This window comes from Ochotona curzoniae, unplaced genomic scaffold, assembly GCF_017591425.1.
Source record: "Ochotona curzoniae isolate NIBS_2020 unplaced genomic scaffold, NIBS_Ocur_1.0 contig_291, whole genome shotgun sequence".
NCBI classification, from domain to species: domain Eukaryota; kingdom Metazoa; phylum Chordata; class Mammalia; order Lagomorpha; family Ochotonidae; genus Ochotona; species Ochotona curzoniae.
In genome coordinates this window covers 6,953,084-6,976,277 of record NW_024465649.1, presented here as the reverse complement: position 1 = coordinate 6,976,277, position 23,194 = coordinate 6,953,084, and the positions used below count along the sequence as shown (strand labels likewise).

Below are 23,194 nucleotides of genomic sequence, written 5' to 3'. Positions count from 1 at the left end.
CATGAACCAGCTTTATCCTGGATCTCCCATGAGAATGGCAGTGACTGAGGTATTTGAGCCAGTCATTTACTGTGGCCCAGGGTGCACATTAGCACACAGAGATGAGACTAACCCAGGCACTTTACTATGGAATGTGGCTGACCCAGCTATACTGTTTTAAACATTGCAACAAATAGTCAGTCATATTGGAATTGTTTAATCATCAGACATAAGCTGTTCAAATTGTGTAATTAAAGCTCAGAAAAATGAATAACTTTCCTTGCCTCCAGAATACAGAAATGCTGGATTCACACCCAGCCTCCTTCCACAGAGCTACATGGTATTTCAATTTTTTCTCTGAGCATGTGACTCAGTGGATGTGTCTTCCTGAAAGTGAGAGAGTGACAGGGCTAAGGGGTATCCAGGGCTTCTGGTCTTTTCTTAGTTGAGAACTTTCCTTTTTACATCACACATTCTACCCTGAATAACAAGAAAAGAAGACAAGAATTCAGTGTAACGCATCTGGAGTAGATTTTGTGAGGTACAGAATTTCCATTGGTTCTGTTTACACTGAGAAATGCATTCGTTTGGCAACCGCCTGGGACCTGTGTGAACAGCTGCTAACTTGTAGTGTTAGCTAGTTCACAGATCCTTTGGTCCTTCTGATTTGAGCTGCCGCAGACATTCAGAAATGGGAAGTACAGATTGTAATTTCCATTTGTATTTAAAAATGTTTTCTCCAGTTCTCTCACTTCTTAGTGATACTCTTCCTCAGGAGTTTTATTATAAATTTGTCAAGAAAATTTACCATTATCAGTCTGGAGACAGCAATCAAAGTCAGAGAAAGCTAAGTAGCAGAGTTCATTGAAAAATGTATCAGGAATAGTTTACAAATGGGAATGCTGTATTTGCTCTGAAAAGTACTGCATTTAAAAAATCAATAGTAAGAGCAGCAGCTAATGGCACTAATGTCTTCCCTGACTCTTAGGGATATTTGAGAATAAAATGATGTAATTGATGGGAAACACATTGAAAAATAAAAACACCGTGTGGTATTGTAAACAATTGTTTTTAAGCACAGCTAACTTCTGTCTCCCTCATGACCAAATGTCATCATTGATAAGTTTTTTTTTTTTTTTTTTTTTTTTTTTTTTTTTTTTATAACTCCCAGGATGTAAAGATACCTTCAGGTCTCCCAGCTCTTGCACTTGTTGTGACCTTCCCACAGGACAATTCTGTGATTATGACCAAGGACAAGTCACAATCTCTCTGGGTCTTTGCTGTTTTGACTGGCCCATGTGGGTAATATTATTAATGATAGCTACCTTCTACAGAGCAAGTCCCCAGCCGAGGAGAAAACATCTTGAGTTTATTTTTTGATTTGATGTTTTGATGGATGTATTAAGTAACTTATTTTATGGATGAAGAAAATGAGGCATGGAGAATGCCTAGGAGATGCACATAGCTAGACTCTGGAGAGGTATCTGTAAGACCCGCATATCCTAACTATGGGCATGTCATGTGGAGGACACTGCGTAACCATAGTCACAGAGCGGACTTTGTGCACTGCTTTCTCCTAGCACCTTTCCCTTTACTTTTCTCTTTCTCTTCCTCTTTCTCTCTCTTTCCCCTTTCCTTTCCCTTCCCTGTCTTGCCTTGCCTATTTTGTTTTCCTTCTCTTCCCACTCCTTCCCTTCCCTCCTCTTCCCTCTTCTCTTCTTCCTGCCTCTCCTTTCACCTTCCTTCCTTCCCTGTTTCTCTCACTTTCTCTCTCCTTCCTCCCTCCCTCCGTCCCTCGCTCCCTTCTTCCTTCCTTCCTTTCCTTTCACCTTCTTTCCTCCTTTCCTTTCCTTTCCTTTCCTTTCCTTTCCTTTCCTTTCCTTTCCTTTCCTTTCCTTTCCTTTCCTTTCCTTTCCTTTCCTTTCCTTTCCTTTCCTTTCCTTTCCTTTCCTTTCCTTTCCTTTCCTTTCCTTTCCTTTCCTTTCCTTTCCTTTCCTTTCCTTTCCCTTCCTTTCCCTTCCCTTCCCTTCCCTTCCCTTCCCTTCCCTTCCCTTCCCTTCCCTTCCTTTCCCTTCCCTTCCCTTCCCTTCCCTTCCCTTCCCTTTCTTTTCCTTTCCTTCTTTTCTTTTCTCTATCTTTTGAGAATCACTTCTTCCTCACACCTTCTGCCCAGTGTTAGGGCTGCTAATTTTATTTCCCTTTCTGTGACTCATTATTTAATCCAAGAGGAGGGTACAGAGTGAAAGCTTGACCAATCAGAATCCCTGGTGAAAAGAAAGAGAGACTTTTCTGCAGGGCTGCTTCTTAGAGTGAAGTGAGGCTCAAGAAGGAGCAGCAGTGAACAGTTTTTCTAACAGCAGGAAAGCGATCAAGGGGTGACTAGTTCTCAAATTGCCTTCTTCAACACTGAGAATTCTCAAATCTAAAGTGTATTTGAGTCAGGTTTTTGGCACTCAGAAGCAAAATATTTCTGATGATTGTAAATTCTTACTCAGTTTGGATAATAATCTGTGTCCAGTAATCTTATTAGTATCTCTTTCTTGCTGAAATAACATAAAGAATTGAAGAATCTACTGACACATTTGATACTCACATACAGTGTTTCCTCTTCCAAACATACTGCTAAATATATCAGGTGAGACAAGAATATTTGATATATCTTTGGAAACTATTATATATCCAATTAAAAGAATTGAGTCTATTCCAAGTTTGCTACAACTTTTGAAGAATGAAAGGTGTGGTGATTTTTTGTTTGTTTATTCCCAAATCCCTACATTAGCCAGGACTGGACTGCATCAGGAACCAGGAACCAGGAATTCAACCCAAGTCTTCTCAGTGTTTAATGGCTTGCTACCTGTTTAAGCTTTGGTCTACTGACGCCTAGGGTTTGCACTAGAGAGAGAAAGCTGGAATTTAGAACCAGAGCTGGTCCTCCAACCAGGATGTTCTGAGGCCAAAGACACCACAGGTTACTGAATTTTATTAAATGCTTTATACAACCTACATTATTTTATTCTTTATTTTATTAATTGCTGAAATGATGAAATCGAACTTTGAAGGTTTAATCAATCAAGACTGTTTCTAGAAAAATTCCTTCTTGGCTTTGGTGTGTATAGTTTTTATATAAATGCTAGGTTATACTTGTCAATATTTGTAACTTCTGTGTTCTTGAGGGAGAGTATTCTAATATATATATTTTTACTTCTATTGTTGTTTCCTTGCCAGACAATGATATCAAGGATATGCTAGTCTTAAACTGTTTGCATAACCCCTTTCTATATCCAGGAAAAAAAGTTGTAAAAGATTGATGATATTTCTGCCTTGAATACATGGCAGAGTTAAGTGGCTAGTATGTTCTATCCTGAAGATTTTATTGATAGCATGTTTTAAAGTTAGAGATTTAATTTTTAAGTAGATATGAATCATTAAGTTTTTATTTTTAGGCAAGTGGTGATCCTTAGGTTATTAGAATGTTTTAATTTATTGGACAAATCATTTATATTTTTTCATTATCTTTTTAAAACGTCAGTCTCAAAAAAACCCAAACATTTTCTTAGATATATAGTACTTAAAGAAGGTGAAAAAGGGCCCCTCTAGTTGAACAAAACTAGTGTCTTATGTGGTTATTGCTTGCTGCTTATACCCCTGTCTATCGGAATATATATTCTACTTTTTATTTCTTACTTATTGAATATTATTGCTAGTTATGTGCTATGTTTTGATTATAAAGCATATCAAAAAAATACCACTGGTATTTCATATTCTAGTGTCAGTCTGAGTCCTGACTGCCCCACTTTTGATTCAGTTACCTGCTAATGCACCCACCGGAGAAAGCAGCAGTTGTTAGCTCAGCTTATCAACTTGACTAGGCTATGGGGTTCCAACATATACAATCAAATGATCTGGGGGTTTCTCTGAGGATGGTTTTGAATAAGATAACTGCCTTAAACAATAACATTGGTCTTTTCCTGGCTTTGGACTTGAATTGAAACCTTAGCTCTTAGATCTTTTCTTATTTATATAAGGAGAAGCAATTTCACATATTTCCTTGAAGCCTGATTTGTTTTTAAGTTACTGTGTGTGAGATGTGCCCGTGATTCTTGATCTCAAGCTGTGTTCTCATCTTTTCACAAGAGGTTGCTTCAAAAAGAATGAAGTCATTTCACTCAAGCCAGAGCAAGCCTTGAAGCAGGGCCTTATGCAGACAGAACATAGGGTTGCTGAATTATCATAGGACAAGGGGAAAGATTGTAGATCATGAACCTAAATCTAAGGTAAGCAATAGTGGATCTTCCTACAAAGAAAGTACCTAGTAATCAGAGATAATTAGAAAGAAGCAAAGGGTATTTGATGTATGCTAGGTACTGTATTAATGACCCAGTCAAAGCTTTTGATAATTATTATTATCTCCACGATAAAGAAAAAGACATTGAATGTTGGAGGAGCAAAGTGTCTAGGCCCAGGAAAATTTTAATAACAGGCAGAATAGAGATTAGAATGCAAGTCAGCTTGATTCCAAACTAGTGTTTGTAAAGACTCTTCTATTCTGAAGGAAAGAAGGAAATGGCTTCTGCAAAGTACTTTTAGAACATACAGTATAGCGAGACCTGTCAGTCCACAGCAGAGAATGAGCTTTTGAGCACTTTTTCTTCAAAGTCGTAGTCACTCAAATGGCTCCTCCAAACACTGTATGCCATTAGGCCAACAGCGGCTGTTGGACGTCCGAAACAAAAGCAGCGACTGGTGTCCTGTGATGAGCCACATTGAATTTTACTGTCAAGCCAGCAGAGGTCCATTTCTTGGAAGGATCAGCTTCATTTAAAAACAAACAAACAAACAAACAAAAAACAGTTACTACATTTTCCTTTACAACTGAATGTAGTATGTGGATACAACTCTTGGTTAAGTGTGAATGCCATATTGACAAAGGTAGTGAAGGCAATACACAGGGATGTGTGGAATTTCTTACCCAGAGGGTTAGGCTCAAGTAAGACTAAACAAGTAGCAAAGTTAATGTGGGAGCTGCAACTAGAAGACAACATAACTAGGAAAAGGAGTTAGGGAAATATTCCAAGCAAAACAGCAGCCTTTGTAACAGCACCAAAGTAGAGAGAGAGTAAAGAAGAGCATGAAGATTGTGCCACCATTTATAGACACCTTTAGCACCTCAATGTGCTCTAAAGAAATTTGCTAAAGAAAAATTAAGTAAAACCCTTTTGGCTTTCAACTGGTAAATCAGTTAAAAGCCCTGTGCCCATTTTCTCTATATTCATTCCTACAGGTTGACCTGATTTCTTTCCCCAATGCTTCCATACTGTCCTGCAAAATCTCCCAGGTTTTCAATCAAACTCTCATTGTGGTTATTTTAATGTTACAAAGCGCTGGAAGTTGAAGGCTTGATTTGAGTCCTGTCAGTGTGTCCTCCATTACTGCTAAATCAAAAGGGTCATTTGGTGGGGACACTGTATCTAGAAAAGGCCAAAGTGCCACAGCAGCATATTAATAAGACATGAAACTAATTAAAATGCCTACATAAGAATTGGATAAAGAATTTAACCTGTCTGCTCTTTTCTTTTATTAGCCTTCCATTGTCTTTGAATAATGGCTTAAAGATTGTCGTGAAATCATTAGACTTTTATAATTAATAGTAATGCTACATGGGTAACATTTGGTACTACAAAATATGCCATTAAGTTCATTCTTCCATTGGCTCCTATCACTCTTGCATCTATGAGCAGGAGAGTCTTTACAGTCTTCAAAGGGCATGAAGCATGCAGCTTTAAGCAATTTCATCTAACTTATTGCTGGGGCAAAATGGATTATTCCAAAAATTTTAAGACGTTTAAGACGTAAACTACAGAGGCAACACTGCACTGCAGTGAATTAAGCTGCAACTTACGACATAGACACCCATATAAACATCTATCTGTTCATGTCTGCCTACTCCAATTCCCATACAACTCCGAGGAAATGGTCTGAGAATACACTGGAAGATGGGCTACATGGATTAGTTTCCGGCCAACCATGTAGGATCCCTGGCAGGAGCTCCTGATTCCTTGATTTGACATGTCCCTACTGGACCTGCTGTGTGATTCTCTTCCTGTCTGTCTCTGTCTCTCCTTCTTCCTCTCAGTAATTCTGAATTTCAAGTGAATTTTTGCAAAACCAGTGTATTGTTTCACATGATTCTGCAATTAAGTGTTTGGGCATGGCTGAACTATGTGCTTCATTTGTTCCAGATAGCATCGGGATCTCCTAATGGTATGCGCCTGGTGGATGGGCAGGTTTGGTGATCATAGAATGGTTTCAATGACATGTCTATTGACTGGGCTAAAACAGTGGGAAATATGGGATTCAAGTAACATATTCAACCGGAATACTTCCACATAGCCTCCAGGAAGGTGGTCCCAAATTGATTCCTGAAGATAGTATTCCAATAAATAGAGTGAAGGTGCTGACATTTACAAATAACCTTGAAAGTCACATACTCAATCCCCCAGGATTTATTGGTCAGCACATTCACAGATCAATTAAAAATTCTAAGGGAAAAAGAACAATAAACTCCAATGTATGAATGGCAAGAGGTGAAAATGATGTGATTCTGTTTTAAGACCGGTTTTTGTTTGGGCCCTGTGCAATGGTTCCTAAATCCTCACCTTACAAGTGCTGGGATCCCATATGCATGCTGGTTCATGATCCAGCTGCTCCACTTCCCATTCAACTCCCTGCTTGTGGCCTGTGAAAGCAGTAGAGAATGGACAAAGCCTTCAGATACTGTATCCGTCTGGGAGACCCAGAAGAAGCAACTGGCTCCTGGCTTCATTACAGTTCAGTTCTGGCTGTTGCAGCCATTTGGGAAACAAATCAGTGGATAGAGATCTTTCTCTTTTTCTCCTTATCTTTGTAAATTGGATCTGTCTTTCCAATGAAAAAATAAATATTTTTTAAAAGACTTTTCAGCTAATAAGAAAATGTTGGAATTGTGATTTTCACCTGTAAACTTGATTCTAAACTCCAATGCCCAAATCCACTAAAGACTCAGCAGCAACCCTCATACCTGTAGCGCCAGGCAGGGTCATGAAGAAATTAGTCAATAGGAAATTATGGCAGACAAAAGAGCACAGAATTGGAAGCTTACCATGTATCTGTGGCCAGCTGTGTGGATATACTGTGGAGCTACAAATCCACACTCTTACATAAAATCTCCAAATTTTTAATAATTTGTAAATTATTAAATTTGACAAAAATGTTGCAGCATCCAGCCTGTAACTATAACTGGACTCTTCCTGGCATTCTATATGGTGAAAAGGTGATAATCATCTGTTCTATGTAAACTACAAAATATAATTGTTAACTTCAACTTGGAGTTAGCCTCCTGGCTTTGACTCTTACTAACTGTGCCAGATGCTAAGAATGGCTTCTGATCAGACCAGATGCGATAGCCTACCAGCTAAAGTCCTCACCTTGAACGTGCTGGGATCCCATGTGGGCATTGGTTCTAATCCCGGTGGCCCTGCTTCCCATCTAGCTCCCTGCTGGTGGCCTGAGAAAACAGTTAAATATGGACTAAAGCCTTGGGACCCTGCACCCGCGTGGGAGACATGGAAGAGACTCCTGGCTCCTCGCTTTGGATCTGTTCAGCTCCAGCCATTGTACCTGCTTGGAGAGTGAACCATCAGAGGGAAGAGCTTTCTCTGTCTCTCCTCCTCTCTGTATGTCTGCCTTTCCACTAAAAATAAATAAAATCTGTTATGAGAACAAAGTGAGATGACATGTATGAGAAACCTAACATGGTTCACAGAACACAGCAGTTGTTATAGCGGGTGTGATATCCCACCATGCCATGGTGTGGAAAGCAAAGAGAATTTTAATCACGAATTAAAAGATCTGCGCTTTATTCTGGGCTTCTCTTCTGGCTGATCTTGATTTGATCATTTCAGAGGCTCAAAAACTTCATCTACAGAATTAAAAATAGCAACCATGTCTCCCTCAAAATGCAAATGGGTCAACAAACTCCTTAGATGGAAGAGATTGGAAAGCATGAAATATTTCAAACACAAGTGAAATACCATTGTAGCCCATTGGCCAATTGGATTCCCTATCAGATGATTTGAATTAGAGAAGCAGAGAATAGGGGGCAATGCTGTAGTAAAGTGGGCCCTAAGCTCTTGCTTCAAATGCCTGCTGATTCAAAGACCTGCATCCAACACTTCAGTGTAGGGTGACGTTTTGGCAACTCCATTTCCAATCCAGCTTCCTGCTAATGTGCAATCTGGCAGTCAACAAATGATAGTTCATGTATTTAGTTCCCTGCCATTCATGTGGGAAATCTAGGCAGATTTCTGGGCTTCTATCTTAGGCATAGCTTATCTCAAGCTATTGTAGATATTTGGAGACTGAATCAGCAGCTCGAAGATCTCTCTGTCGTTCTGTTACTCTTTCTCTTTGTCTCTCGCTCTCATTCACTTTTCCTTTTTAAAGAAACTTTAAAAACAAACAAAAAATAAAACCCCAAAAATTTATCCATCATAAATGAATGTAGTCTGTGCATCATTGATCAGTGGAAAGGCAAGTAACCATACAAATTTCATGTCTAACTCAGGCTGTGCAATATATAGCAGGTGAAAGTGAAGCTCATGATCTGGACAGGGTGGGTGGCTAGGTGAGGTTAAAGAGCTGGCATGATAAGCCTAGGACTCAGAGGTAAGCTATCGCTTAGACAGCCTTGGGAACATCACTCAGTTTCCTTAAAGACTATATAAATTCCTCATGGGTAGTTTGAGTAATGCCTCATAAGAGGACTAATATGAAACCGACTGAACAAACTCATGTGAATTTTCTGACAGTATCCCCTACATATTCCTAATTAATGTTTATTGAATCTGATTGAACCATTTCGAAATTTTTGCCCATTAAACAGTAAGTCAGGGGTGGCACTGTAATGAAGCATTTTTAAACCACCAGTTGTAATGTTTGCATCCCCTAATTGGAGGGCCAATATAAATCCTGAGTCTTCCACTTCCTATCTAGCTTCTTATGAATGCTTGCTGGGAGGCTGTATATTGTGGCTCAAGTGCTAAAGCCCTGCCAACTCCCTGGGAGACCCAGATAGAGTTCCTGGCTCTTGCTTTGGCAGGTTTCAAACTTGACTATTACAGGTATTTGGAAGTAAATCAGCAGATGAAAGATCTCTCCCCTCACTTCCCCTCTCCTCCATTTCCCTCCCCTCCCTTCCCCTCCCCTCTCCTCTCCTCTTTTATCCTTCCCTCCATCTCTCTCTTTCTCTTTCTCTCTCTCTCTACCACCCTGCCTTTCAAGTTCATGTAATTAAGTAAGTATTCAAATATTTAAAGTTAAGGAAGTGTGGCGTTTGTTTAGCATGTGAATCACCCATGTTCTCTATGGAATTGCCAGATGTGGCTCCGGACTCTGACTTGCTACAAATTCAGGCCCTGGAGAGAAGTGATTATGACTCAAGTAATAGGTTTCCCAAACGGGAGATTTGGATTAAATTTTAGATTTGTGACTTTGTCCATCAAGCATTTGTGGAGGGAACCAGGGGATGGAAGCTTGTTGCTTCTCTTTCTCAAATAAGCATTTAAAAAAACTGCTTTTAAATATTCAGGAGAACACACTTATACACACACACACACACACACATAAATTCATACAATAAAATGAATAAAACCTATAAACCATAAAAATGTCAGTTTCCTGGTTGTTTAGTATAGTTATGCTAGACATAAATATTGCAACTGGATATAAGAAAGGTCCTCTCTTTGCATTCTTTGTAATTCCCTGTGAATATAATCATTTGAAATCTAAAATCTTGACATGATCAACAAAAACTGAAGAGCAACAGAGATGAGGAAGACACATAAACAATAATAATAATAAAAACATGGCAACTGTAAAAGAGACAGAGAATGAGGAACATGGTGGCAGAACAGAAAATCCAGTTAAGAGAAAAATGCCTACAAAGAACAAACAGCTGTGGAGTACTGAAACTAAAGACTCACTGTCTTCTGTAGACTAAGATCTGCCGAGTGACTCGTCTGCTAAGAAAACATGCCGTAGGAACTAGCCAGGACAGTGGCTGCACGGAGATATGTCTAAACAGGAGCATGTAACTAATAGGATAGGCTGTGGAACGTCAGAGGACGAGGATAATGGGGAAGAACACAAAGCAGTGACCACCAAGATATATCCTTCCTCAGACCCTGTGTGGCTTTATGTCTAAGCCTGAGCTTGCTATGAGACACAGCCCTGAACAGTATTCTTGCATTTCATGCAGAATGGTGACCATTTTCTTGTTTATTCAATCTACACAAAGGTTGATTATGCTAGTGACTGCGGCTGGAAAACAATTCTTGGAAAACGCTTTGATAACAACAGGTTGGCAGTGTATGGAAACTATCTGCTTCCTACAAATGTTAAGGGAAACGTTCAAATTTGTGAAGTTAGCAATTACAGATTGTATCATACTTTAGTGGAGCAAAATATATACTGTGTTGGTATAGATTTTCTGGATCTTTTTGACACCCAGCCTGAATGAAACACCATGTTATAAGAAGGATCGCCTTTGGGCACATCAAAGCTTTGAGTTGATCATCTTTGTTTGTGTGTATTAAGGCTAACAGAACAAGAATACCACACAAGGGAATAGAGTATTTATACTGAATGTCTCCTAAGTAAATTAAGCCTCCCTGGTTTGCTCTTGCCTTGACCTACTAATGGGAACTGGATCATAGATGGAAGATTTGTTTCATATAAAAATATTCAGTTTATTATACGAAGAAACATAAAATGCTGCTCCTCTGACCCCATGGCGTGAGCTGCTCTCAAGGGCTGCAATTGTGGTTGTTCCAGCTGCTTTGTCATAGAACAGCCCACTTTTGCTTTTTCTGACTACAGAGCTCCTTAGCTTCCCAGCTCCATTCTGGAAGAGAGAAATGAAATTGGCTAATGTGCTCCCAACCTAGCAAACTATGTCAGGGACACTAATCCATCACTCTAAGGATACTTCCTAAAGAGACGGATCTTTGTGTAAACCATTCAGCTGAAAGTGAGAAGGAATATTTTAAGTACAGCGAATTCAAAATTATGAATAGCAATGGGAAATGGACACAAATCATTTCTGCTAATGTATGTGAAAAATCTAATTCATCCCTTGTGGTGTCAGCTAGCATAGCAACACCTTATAACACTTAGGCCCTAGGTGGCTTATGTCCATTACTAATTGAGTAATGGATACAGGGACACACAAGTTAGAGTTTCAGACAATCCTGATTTACGGATGATGAATACTCTCTGTACAGCTCTTCATTGTTCATGCTGTGCTAAGCCCTAGAAAGGTATAGAGGCAAGTATGTTGCATATCTCAGTCTGTAGATGTGAGCATTTCATTGTTTTGACCATGAAGAAGAGGGAAAAAGGGAAACTCACATCCCATTCAGAAGATTATAGGGCATGAAGTTGACCCAGAATGTGAAATTGGAGGACATTAATCTGAGCAAAGGCTCTATCACTACAAAACTGATCATGTGTTAGGAATTTCAACTCTCCAAATAACATAGTTCTCAGCCTTGGAGCCAGATGGATAATAATAATATATCCCTTGTAAGACTGCTATATTTGACAGATAGCTCTCCCTGTTGTGACAAATGTCTATTAGTTTTTCTCTTTGTTAACCAAGCCACAATTTTTTGCTTTAATGTTCTTTCTTACCCGGGATATGAGCTTAGAGAAAAGACACTTTCTAAGGTAGAAAAGCTCACAAGTCTAATCCCAACTTGCCCCCAAAATAATCTGGATTAAGCAAAGGTATGTGACACATATCTATATCACACAGCAACGAGAAGTTTTAGGGGAAAAGGGGTCATTGGAAAATTATTTTTTTCACTTATGTGGAACTCCTTAAAAATAACTTCACTTTCCAAACTTGTCAATGTTGCAGCCAAGTAAGGATCAAGAGAACAAAATTGAGACATCTGACAATATGCATTCATGAATTAGCCAAGGAAACACTTGTCTCTGATTGATAAGCTTATGATTCAACATCAGAAAAAGAACAAATAGGATAAAATTTTTCAAAGTACCACAATTTTAGGGAAACATTAAATGATCTAATTTATACTAAACTGTAGTTAGTTAAGAACATTTGTTGTAGTTTCCAATTACTATACAATGAATGCATAACTAATTAGTTAATGAATTGAAATAACAAAATGATAGTTATAATAGAGGAAATTAAACACATAAATATATCAGAATATATATTCAATGGACTTAATATTTCAGTTAAATATAAAGATTATTGCACTAAATAAAAGAGCAATATTCTTGTAAGATATACTCTATTTTTTGTTTTAAATTTTTTAAAAGATACCATTCAAATTTACTTGAAAGTCATGTTTACAGAGAAGGGGAGGCACAGAGAGAGGTCTTCCATTGCTGGTTCACCCATCAAATGGATGGAATGGCTGGAGCTGAGCAAATCTAAAGCCAGGAGCTTCTTTGCGGGTCTCCCATGAGGGGACAGATGCTGAAGTATTTGAGCTGCCATCCACTACATTCACACACCATAAGCAAGAAACTGGATCAGAAGTGGAGGATGTAACTCAGTGCCTAATGGGATGCCAGCACCATAGACAGAGGATTAGCTTGCAGCACAAATATTTGGCCCCAAAAGGCATTCTAAATACAATGACTTAGACAGACTACAAGTAGAATGAGTTCTTTAGCTGGATATCCACAGAACAAGATCTTTTTTTTTTTTTAAGGATTTATTTACTTTTTTTTTTTTTGTATTGCAAAATCAGATATGCAGAGAGGAGGAGAGACAGAAGGGAAGAATTTCTGTCCACTGATTCATTCTTCAAGTGACCACAATAACCAGCGCTGTGCCAATCTGAAGCCAGGAGCCAGGAACTTCCCCCAGGTCTTTCACATGGGTGCAGAGTCCCAAGGATTTAGGCTATCCTTAACTGTTTTCCCAGGCCACAAGCAGAGAGCTGGATGGGAAGTAGAGCTGCCGGGATTAGAACTGGTGCCCATATGGGATCTCAGCATATTCAAGTCAAGAACTTTAGCCACAGCGCCAAGCCCGAGAAGCAGATCTTGACATGAGGAATTGGAGATGCAAAAGCTAGTATTAGGTGATGCCATAACCACAGGCAGGGAAATGAAAACATAAGATAGAGAGTGCAGGGGCCTGGCGCGGTGGCGCAAGTGGTTAAGTCCTCGCCTTGCACGCCCAGGATCCCATGTGGGCGCGGGTTCTATCCCAGCAGCCCCACTTCCCTTCCAGCTCCCTGCCTGTGGCCCAGGAAAGCAGTTGAGGATGACCCAAAGCTTTGGGACCCTGCACCGCGTGGGAGACCCGGAAGAGGCTCCTGGCTTTGGACCGGCATAGCATCGACCATTGCGCTCACTTGGGGAGTAATTCATCGGACAGAAGATCTTGCTCTCTGTCTCTCCTCTCTGTATATCCGCCTTTCCAATAAAAAATTAATAAAAATAAATCTTTAAAAAAAAGATAGTGCAAAGGCTGCAGAAAACATTAATCAAATTTAATTTGAGCAGATGTAACTAAATCATCCTACTAACTGCTGAGTGCTGGGATGGAACACACAGGATATGTTTCTCAGTTGCGAAATGATCAGATTCAGTCCTCAGGAGTGCAATGTGTATCTGGGGGACTTCTACCTTTTCCATACTTGGTTCTACAAGCCAATTAAGATAAATTTTCAAGCAAAAGAGACTTCAGAGAGCCTGAGAGAGACTCAGTAGGTCACTAAAGTTTATTCTGGAAGGATGGGAGGTTAGCAGTTTCTGTCACAATTTTAAAAAAATATAATGCCAATAATAAGTTGATGAAATATAAATTATTTTTTAAATTATATTTTTGACAATCTTTACATAGTTAATTAGGGTAAAAAGGTTCAAGGGCTATAGGAAAGTGGGTAAGACTATTATTTCCATATTGTTTCCTTCATGTTTAAAGGGGGATATTAAGGGAGAAGGCCCATCCAGTTTCCTACCCTCCCCGGGTCCCGGATGTTAGGGCATGCTCCAAGGTTCTTGCTCAAGTGGTTTTGATGGTTCACCAGTTATGAATCACTGCCAATCTTGCCACTCCAAGCATGATGAGGCCTTTGAAGAATGCACTGATTGACATAGTCCATCATAGAGTCTCTGTTTGCCCCGTATTTTGCTGCCAACATATAGCTGAGATGATTGGTTGACCTGTTCTGTCTTCTGTCTTTTCTTTGTTAGAGTTCTGAGTCCAGCATTTTGATTGGGGAAACCTCCAAAGAAACTGCCTGAGGTGTTCTCAGACCAGATTCTTGTACGTACTAGCAAGTACAGGGCCCGGCACAGTCCCTCGCCCTGATCAGCTGGTGGTTGCAATCGCTGAGTTGGTTCTGTTTCCAGTCCTGTCATCCACTGGAACCAATGGATGTTGCAGTCCAGCCTGGTTGGACTCGGCCCTCACATAAGCCAGTGGGAGCTGCAGCCTAGTGAGAGCGACCCACAATAACCCCCACCAGGCCTGCCCCCTACCCTGGTTTGCCAGTATGTGTAGCAGACCAGTCCAGTCTGTCCCACCCCCATTCTGCTCTTGTGCATGTCAATGGGTATTAAAGCTTAGTTCCATCTAACCAGCTCCATATACAACCCACAGATGCTATTGGGTGTGTGTCTAGCCATCTCAGCACCTGTCCTAGTTTTCAAGCCCTCCGGTGGGAGTGATAACCCAAGAGGGAGGAGCCCACTATTTCCCTCCCAGGCCATTCCCACTCCTAGATTATACGCTCTCCTGGTAGTTCTGTGGTTTGACTTGACAGAATTAGCCCCCAGTGCCAGCGTCTACCAGCTGAAGCTGTGGCTAAGCCCAAACAAGCCTCACCCATTCTAGTTTTGTTTGCACTAGTAGGAATAATCAGCCCAGCCTGGCTTTTCCCTGATCTAGTCCACCTGCGGCGTACAGGTGTTGTAGCACTGCTTACTCTGGTCTGCCCCCATCCCAGCTCATGTTCTCTGGTGGGAGTAGCATTTTCATTATGATGTGAATTTTTTTTATTTTTATTAATGTGTTTTGCCTGAAACACTGAATTTCTCATATTAGCATGAATGAATTTGTATTTTGCGTGGGTCTCAGGACAGGGCGTCTCATGCCTGGATCCCAGACGCCAGCCACCACGTGTACACGTGGTGAGCTGTCCCCAGGCATGCCTGGGATCCAGGGGCTGCTCCCTTTGGGGTGAGTACACCAAGGGGGGACGTCTCCATGAATGGGCTGGTCCAGGGCCCACCCACCGCCCTCATTGGGCTATGAATGGGATTGGGGAGGGGTGCGAAATTGGGCCTGGGGGTTTAAACTTCCAGCAGCATAATGAAAATGCTTTTGACTTACTAATTATTATAGACTCAATTTTATAGCTTCAGAATGTATGAGCCATGAGTTGATATAAGCTGGAAGAAAAAATTTAATAATAGCTGGAAGCATTAACATGCCTGCTCAGTAATTGAATTGATATATTCTCTGATGAAATTATCAGTGATAAAAGGGACGATTTGAATAACACAGCAAACATTGTAACTAATTGGCAAATAAAGAACGTTACAGGTGAAAGTGACAGTAATAGGATATGAAACCTCTCCAGTGTGGACTTTTAGCAAAGTCAGCTTTATCTAGATCATAAAACACAACTCAACAACTGGCAAATGATTGAAGTCACGCAGAATGTACTCTCTAACAATCATCATTTGTAGTTGGAAATCAGTAACAAAACACCTAAATAGAAAATCTCTAAAATTGGAGATGATGCAAAAATATCTCCAAGAGGTCCTTCAGTCATAGAATGTCATAATGAAAATTTAAAAAACAATGGGTAGCAAATAACCATAAAAACATAATATGCAAAACATGTGGATGTTACTGAAATGTTTGCAGGAAGATATGTACATTGTAAAATACAAAATCTCAATACTTCAAGTTCACAATCAGGAGTGACTTAGTTCTTGCTGTCTATTTTGGCAGGCTCAGTGGTAGTTAAATTCTTACTCAGGGCATTATTTCTGGATTATTTGTGTGTGTTCTCGATAGTAATAAAAGTGAAATAAAAAGAGATGAGAAAGGTTGTGAGAGATTTAAAGAATGGGCTTCCATTTCTCTGCACAAGAAGAACTCATGTTTTTGTTCAGGTTTCCCTTGGGCAGACAGCCTAGTAGAACAGGTTGTGAAAGACAAATGCAGCATGAGGTGAAAGGCAGAGAAGAACCTAGAGTAAGACAAGAAAGAATATAGCTGGATTCCATCTCATTCACATGCTCATCTCATTCTCAAGGTTTGTACTAATTCCTTGATAAAACTGAAGAAGACGTAAACAACAGGTTTCAATCGAACATGTATTGTTATTGTTAATCACATTGCAAATGTTATATTCTTAGTTAATTAAATAAACTCAGATCTCAATCTATGCATTGGTTGTCTTGATAAGCTTCGTTATTAAAAACGTTATCTGGAATGACAGGTGTTTCTAAGCAGTGGCCCTCACAATCACAGCATACATCATACCTGACCATAGCTGGAAATCCTTCAGAGTGTTTCCATTGGGTAGGGAAGGGTGAGCTCTGGGGTGAGTTGAAAGATTGACATTGCCACTGTAGAGCCTATCTTGGAAAGTAAAGTTGACTGCCCCTAGACAGCAGGGAGCACATTACTAGGCAAAAGCAGCCCAAACTTACAACAAAAGCTGTCAAGCACTCATTCACAGCAAATGTCAGGCTCCAGACACCAACTGTTAATGTGTTAGAAAATGCTGATTAGGGATTACTGAAACTGCCTACAAACTTTCTATTACCATTATTTAAGAAAGTCAAAAGTGACTTAGTTTTAATTCTACCAGTACTTTATGTTTTTCTTGCAGATTTTAAATCTGCGAGATTGCAATATTTAGATGAAATATATATTTTAATTAATGCATTATAAATGAAGGAATCAGGTATTTAATGAGCAAAAGAGCATCAACCTCAGATCATATAGAATAGTACTGCACTAATTTTGAAACTGATTCATAGGATAAAAGTGTGTAACCAAACTAGATAAGAGATGTGGGAAGAATTTTATTTCCCTTTTACTAATTGTTGTATTTCAAATCTCTAGAATACGTTTGTGTTCAAAATAAGGTAAGTGAATGTTAATTCATTGTTGGGAAGCTCAATAATAAAATAAAGAAAGAATTATGTGAAAAAGAGTGCTTATGTGACAAGAAATTTGACTTTGACATTCCAAGAAGTCAAAGTAAAGATGACATCGTAGATAATCACACAGCTTATATGGTCAAAAAGGGTATATAATAACAAAACATTACAGAAAATTAAACTTTCTAGAGAGTAACCTTTATCGATATTCTCTGTGGAAATTTGTAAGGGCCCAGTGCGGTATCCTATTGGTTAAAATTCTCTCCTCGCCTTGAATGTGCTAGGATCCATATCTACACTGGTTCTAATCCCAGCAAACCTGCTTCCCATCAAGCTCTCTGCTTATGGTCTGGGAAGGCAGGGGAGGAAGGCCCAAAGCCCTCACATGTGTGGGAGACCCAGAAAATACTCCTGGCTCCTGGCTATGGATCGACTCAGCTCTGGCCATTGAGGTTGCTTGGGGAGTGAATCAGCGGACAGATCTTCCTCTCTGTCCCTCCTCCTCTCTGTATATCTGACTTTCCAATAAAAATAAAATAAATCTTAAAAGAAATTTGTAAAAAGCAGTATTGAGTTTTTAGAATAACTTGTCATGGCGTTTGTTAATAAAAGTTGAGAACATAACCCTAGACTAACATAGTAAAGGTACTCATGGAATGGATGTAGACTATATTCCTTCAATTGTAAGATTGGAAGAGGTGTCAGGAGACTGTATGGAGCAATATACATGTTCATTGTGTCTCTAATGTGTCAATAAAAGTAATAGTGATATTTGCATATATAAAAAAAAGCTCTTTTCCTCCAAGCAGCAGTCGCAGCAATCATGGCCAAGATAAAGGCTCGGGACTTCGGGGCAAGAAGACAGAGGAGCTACTGAAGCAGTGGAGCTGCTCAAAGCACTCAAAGCGGAGCTGTCGCAGCTATGTGTCACCTAGGGTCACCGGCGCAGGGTCCAAGCTGTCCAAGATCCGTGTTGAACACAAGTCCATCTCCCGGGTCCTCATGGTCACCCACCAGACCCAGAAAGAAAACCTTAGGCAGTTCTACAAAGGCAAGAAATACAAGCCATGCCTGCAGCCTCAACAAGCACTAGGAGACCCTCCAGACCAAGAAACAGAAGTGGAAGGAGCAGCTGTAACCACTTAGCAAGTACATAAATTATATATATATATATAAAATTTTATATATAATTTTATGTCTATAAAATTATACAGGCAAGTAAACTTTTATTCTGGCTGCAATACATTTGTTCTGCTAACTAGAAACGAGCAAAATTGGGTAGTAGATCTGAATGGACATTTTTTTTTCTTTTTTTTGTTTGACCTTTTAGTATTTATCATGTGCTTTTTTCTTTTCTTTTTAAAATTTATTATTTTTATTATTTTATTATTTTAAACAATGTTCACATAATTGATCAGGGTTTAAAGTATCTAGGGTTAGGGAGAAATGTGTGTGATCATTGTTTCCAAACTTTCTATTTCTTCTTCCCATTTCTGGGGGAGGGGAAAGATAAGGTGATGGGGGCATCCCCAGCTTTTCAATCATCCCAGTATCCAAGGATGGGAAAAGGCCACCTGATATTAATCCATGGTCACAGTGTGGCGCACACTCCAAGGGTTCTACCCAGATGAGTGTGATAGTTCTGAAATGCTATTGATTTTGCCTATCTATGCAGGAGGAATCCATTCCAATGTGCATTGGCTGAACTTAGAGCCTTCATTCACCCAGATATTTGCTGTCACTGTTTGGCTAGGGTAGTTTGTCCTTATGTTCCATTTTCTATTCTCTGCTGTGGTACCAGATGTCCTCTGCAGGCACCAATGGCTACCATGTCCTGTATGCAAACCATGGTCTGTCATCCAATACTCCACCCCTTACACTAAGAACTAGTTCTCATAGGTGGGCTTATGTACCTGGTCCAGGCAACCTGGGCCAAGTTGATCTGCAAACCTTGGGGCTCATGGACACAGAACCACCCTGAAAGGGGGCACAAGAACTGACGCCAGATGACCAGAGCCCCAGTGGACCTTCTACTTGTGGGACTCTCAGACCCAGCACTCAACATGCAGTCAGGCCCAAGTATCTGGGCCGTGCGACCCATGCCTCTCTGAACACCCATTCCTTTGGCTCAGGGATACAGCACCCACTGTGTAGGCAGGTCTAAGTACTTGGGCCAGCTTCATGTGCCTGCCTCACAGTAACCATTCTCTTTTTGATGCTCGCTTGTGGGTTACATATTCCAGCCCTTGAAGTAAACTGGTCTTGTCCATGAAAGTCCCAGAGGGAAGTTATCCCTCATCTGGACATAAACCCTCAGATCCCTGCTCATCCCCATCTGTGCCATCCCAAAGACTCCCTGTAACCTCACAAACCCAAGTTCCCAGACCATGCCACCAGGTGGACTGAGGGCTTTTCCTGGCACCATTGGTTTTTGGGCCCTTGCCCAAGTTCCCTGGGCTGTGTGGAGCCCACGCTTCCAGTCCAGACTTACTTGAGATCTGCCCACAACATGGTGGCCATGGACAGGGAAAATTCTTAACCTTCATGCTCAGAGTAGCTTAATATCTGTTCAATGCTTGCCGTCGGTGGCCGGAACTAGAATTCCAAGTCTTAAGCCTGACCCAGCCGGAGTTTCTCTAACTGCCTCAATCTCAGACTTGCTTCTGAATAAACATGTCTTAAAGCAATATGTGCAAATGGCCAACAGGTAAAGAAAAACGTTTAACACCAGTAAGCATCAAAGAAATGAAAATTAAAACCATGAGATATCATGTCTCTCCAGTTAGACTGACTATATCAAAAAGACAGAAAACAATTATGTGTTGGTGAGTGTTGGATAAAAAACACAACATGGAGGGAAAATAGCACGGGGGTGCTTCAAAAATCTGGAAATTGAGCCAGCACGTGATTTAGCAATCTCACTTATAGATGTAGGCCAAAGAGAATGAAATCTGCTTTCAAGGAGAGATTTGCATCACCATTTATATCACAGCACAATTCACAATAGCCAAGTGCAGCAAGCAAACCAAGAATCTATCTACTGATGACTGAGTTTTGAGGAAAGGGTGGTAAATATATTGAATGAAACATTTATTTAAAAAGGATGACATTTTATCATTTGCAGCAACATGAATGGATTTGTAAGTCATTCAAGAAAAAAAAAGTAAGCGCAAAAACACAAATACTGCATGTTTTCTTTCACATATGGAACCCTACAATAATGTGCAATAAAGTAAAACCTGTACTGGGGATTGCCATAGGCAGGGGAGGGTCATGAAGCAGGTACTGGGAAAGGCTTATTGATAAGTACTAGTTTATACTTGATGTGAGTAAGAAGTTTTGAGGGTCCACTTCACGAATGGGGTGAAGACAGTGTTCATTGCTACATATTTCTCAAAAAAAAAAACTAGAAGGATTTTTGATAAAATGCAAAAAAATGTTATATGCCTGGAAGAACAAATAGAATTAGTCTAATTTGTCATTAACAACATATACTTGCAACAAATATTGTTAAATTTACAATTAAGTTGCAATTAAGTTTTTAGTAAAATATTTTAAGAAACTAAAAAAGTTTATAAAAAGATATGAAAATACTGAGTACACTTTATTATTTAAATACAAGAATAAATTTGTCCTCTTAGCTATAAAATACAGCTTTAACACTGTTAATTTATTTCTAAAAGTCATTCATAAACTTTTTTTTTTTTTTTTGGTGTAAATGGGTGGGAATTCTCTTTTTATGTTTTAGCCTGGGAGTCTGTTATGGCACAGCCCTATCCTAATAACTTTTTAAAAAGAGTTATTTATTTGAAAGTTAAGAGTTTCAAAGAAAGAGAGAATCTCCTGTCCACAGATTCACTCCCCAGAGGACCACAAAAGGCTGGGCTACGCCAAGCCAAGGCCAGAAGCCAAGATCTTTATGTGTGTCTCCCACAAAGGTGGCAAGGCACAAACAAGCAGACCATCTGCTGCTTTCCCAGGCTATTAGCCCGGAGCTGAGTCTGAAGTGGAGCAGCCCAGACTCAAAACCAACTGGAGGTTTTGTCCTCTGTGGTGCCACATGCAACACCAGCCCCACAGTCTCATCAATGTAAAGAAATTGCTGAGAGGGCCCAGTGTGATGACTCAATCGGCTGATCTTCCCTTTACAAGCTCCAGGAGATGGTCCAAAGCCTCGGAACCCTGCGCCCGGGTGGGAGACCTAGAAGGAGCTTATGGTATCTGGCTTGGAATTGACTCAGCTCTGGCTGTTGCAGTCAGCTGGTGAGTGAACCAGGGAAAGGAAGATCTTTCTGTCTCTCATTCCCTCTGTAACGTTACTTTTTCCAGCAAAAATAAATAAGTCTTAGGGGGAAAAAAAATCTCAGAAAAGATAAGTGACTTGATCAACAACACACAGCTCTTGAGTATCAAACTCTGAGCTCAATATGAAGCCAGTGCAGTAATGTTGGAAGGTCAGAAACCTGGCATATGGGCTCCAGTTTCAACTGTGAAACAAAGAAAGTCATATAGGTGTCGTGAGATTCAGATCCTCCATGATAAAGTTGACTTAAATATAGATACGTGTGTGTGTGTGTTATAATGCAGCACTCTCAGTGACAGTATGGTGATTTAATCAGCATTTGTTAATTTTGAAAACCAGAGTTTTCGGGAAGCAGTTTTTGAAGATATGTGTCCTTGATATGAGTCTCTCTTGATCCTTTTTCTTTGTCCATGAAGTTCCTGTGCCTTCTGGACCGAAGCTCCAGTGGGATCCAAACGGATTCTGAGAGCTGGGGTCAGACCCTAAGAGTTCATCTGGAGTTGATTCAGAGGACAAAAACATACATTTCTCGTTGAAATCTGTATGTAGGAACAGTACAAAGCTTAATACAGATGACAGTTACTAGTGCATCTGTAAATTCAGGTCTGAAGTCATCTAGCAGCCCAACACTACTCATTAACAATGAAGAGGCTGTGAGAAAGTGCTTCAGGGGAGGAATGGGGAAGCTGTAATTGAAATACGGACATGGAGGCAGAGGCATATTTTTGAAATCAAGTTTTCTTCAAATCAACCCATCCAAACTAAGTCATCATTTAGCTAACTAAAGATAATAGCCCTATCAATCACATCTTTTGCCTTCACAGTTGAGCGAAATCTTTCCTTCTTTAATAACCAAAACTAAGATGGCAGTTTAACTTCCTACATAAGAAGAAAAAAAAGTCTTTTCTTTTTTGACCCTTTGTTCTTTTATCCCCACTGGATAGCTTGCCCTGGTACAATGTTATTCTTTATTATTTGTATTATTAGTATTGAAAATTATTCCCAGCTGGGGGTAATATAACACTATGGATATTGGGCTTTTGTATGTGATGAACTAATCAGATTTGTGGCAATGTCTGAATACTCCCTGGGGTTCCAGGGAAGGAGTCTAAAATGGCCTGTCCCCTGTGATGGTGAAGAAGCACAGGTCCAGCAAAGAATGAGCTTGGGGGCCTTTGGAGGATGGGCTCAGGCAGGGGGGTTGAGGACTCCAACTGCAGCAGCAGGGATATCAGACCCATATTAAGAAAATTCCCTTTTGAAAAAGGAGAATATTCTGACAGCTACAATGTATTAATATTTCTTATTCTCATTCTAGGAAGGAATGGAGTTATTAGAAAGAAGTCTGCCTCAGACAGGAGAGCTACCAAGACAGGTTGATTATGCCTAATGAATTACCTATGATTTATTGAATTTCACAAAGCCCCAAAATACCCAATAATATACTCATGAGACACAGACAGACCCAGTCACATGCTGGGATCCTTCCTACAATGGACAGAAAACCTGGGAGCAATGCGTGAATTTTGTTATCTAGTATTACTGTGAGATTTAAAAGAATGACAAAAGATAAGATAAATTAAACCTGAGCAAGAAGTGGTATAATTTCTTCAGGGCTTGAATGCATCTAAAGCACTATTTTATATAAGGCCTCAGTGATATGGAGATTCAGAGGCTATTCATACATATACAAAGATTATATGT

The 23,194-nt window shown here is 39.9% G+C and overlaps 1 pseudogene; it reads left to right on the top strand.

Moving 5' to 3' along the window:
* Positions 1-18,010: 18,010 nt before the first annotated feature.
* LOC121155306 lies at positions 18,011-22,880 on the top strand (annotated as a pseudogene).
* The last annotated feature ends 314 nt before the right edge of the window (positions 22,881-23,194 follow it).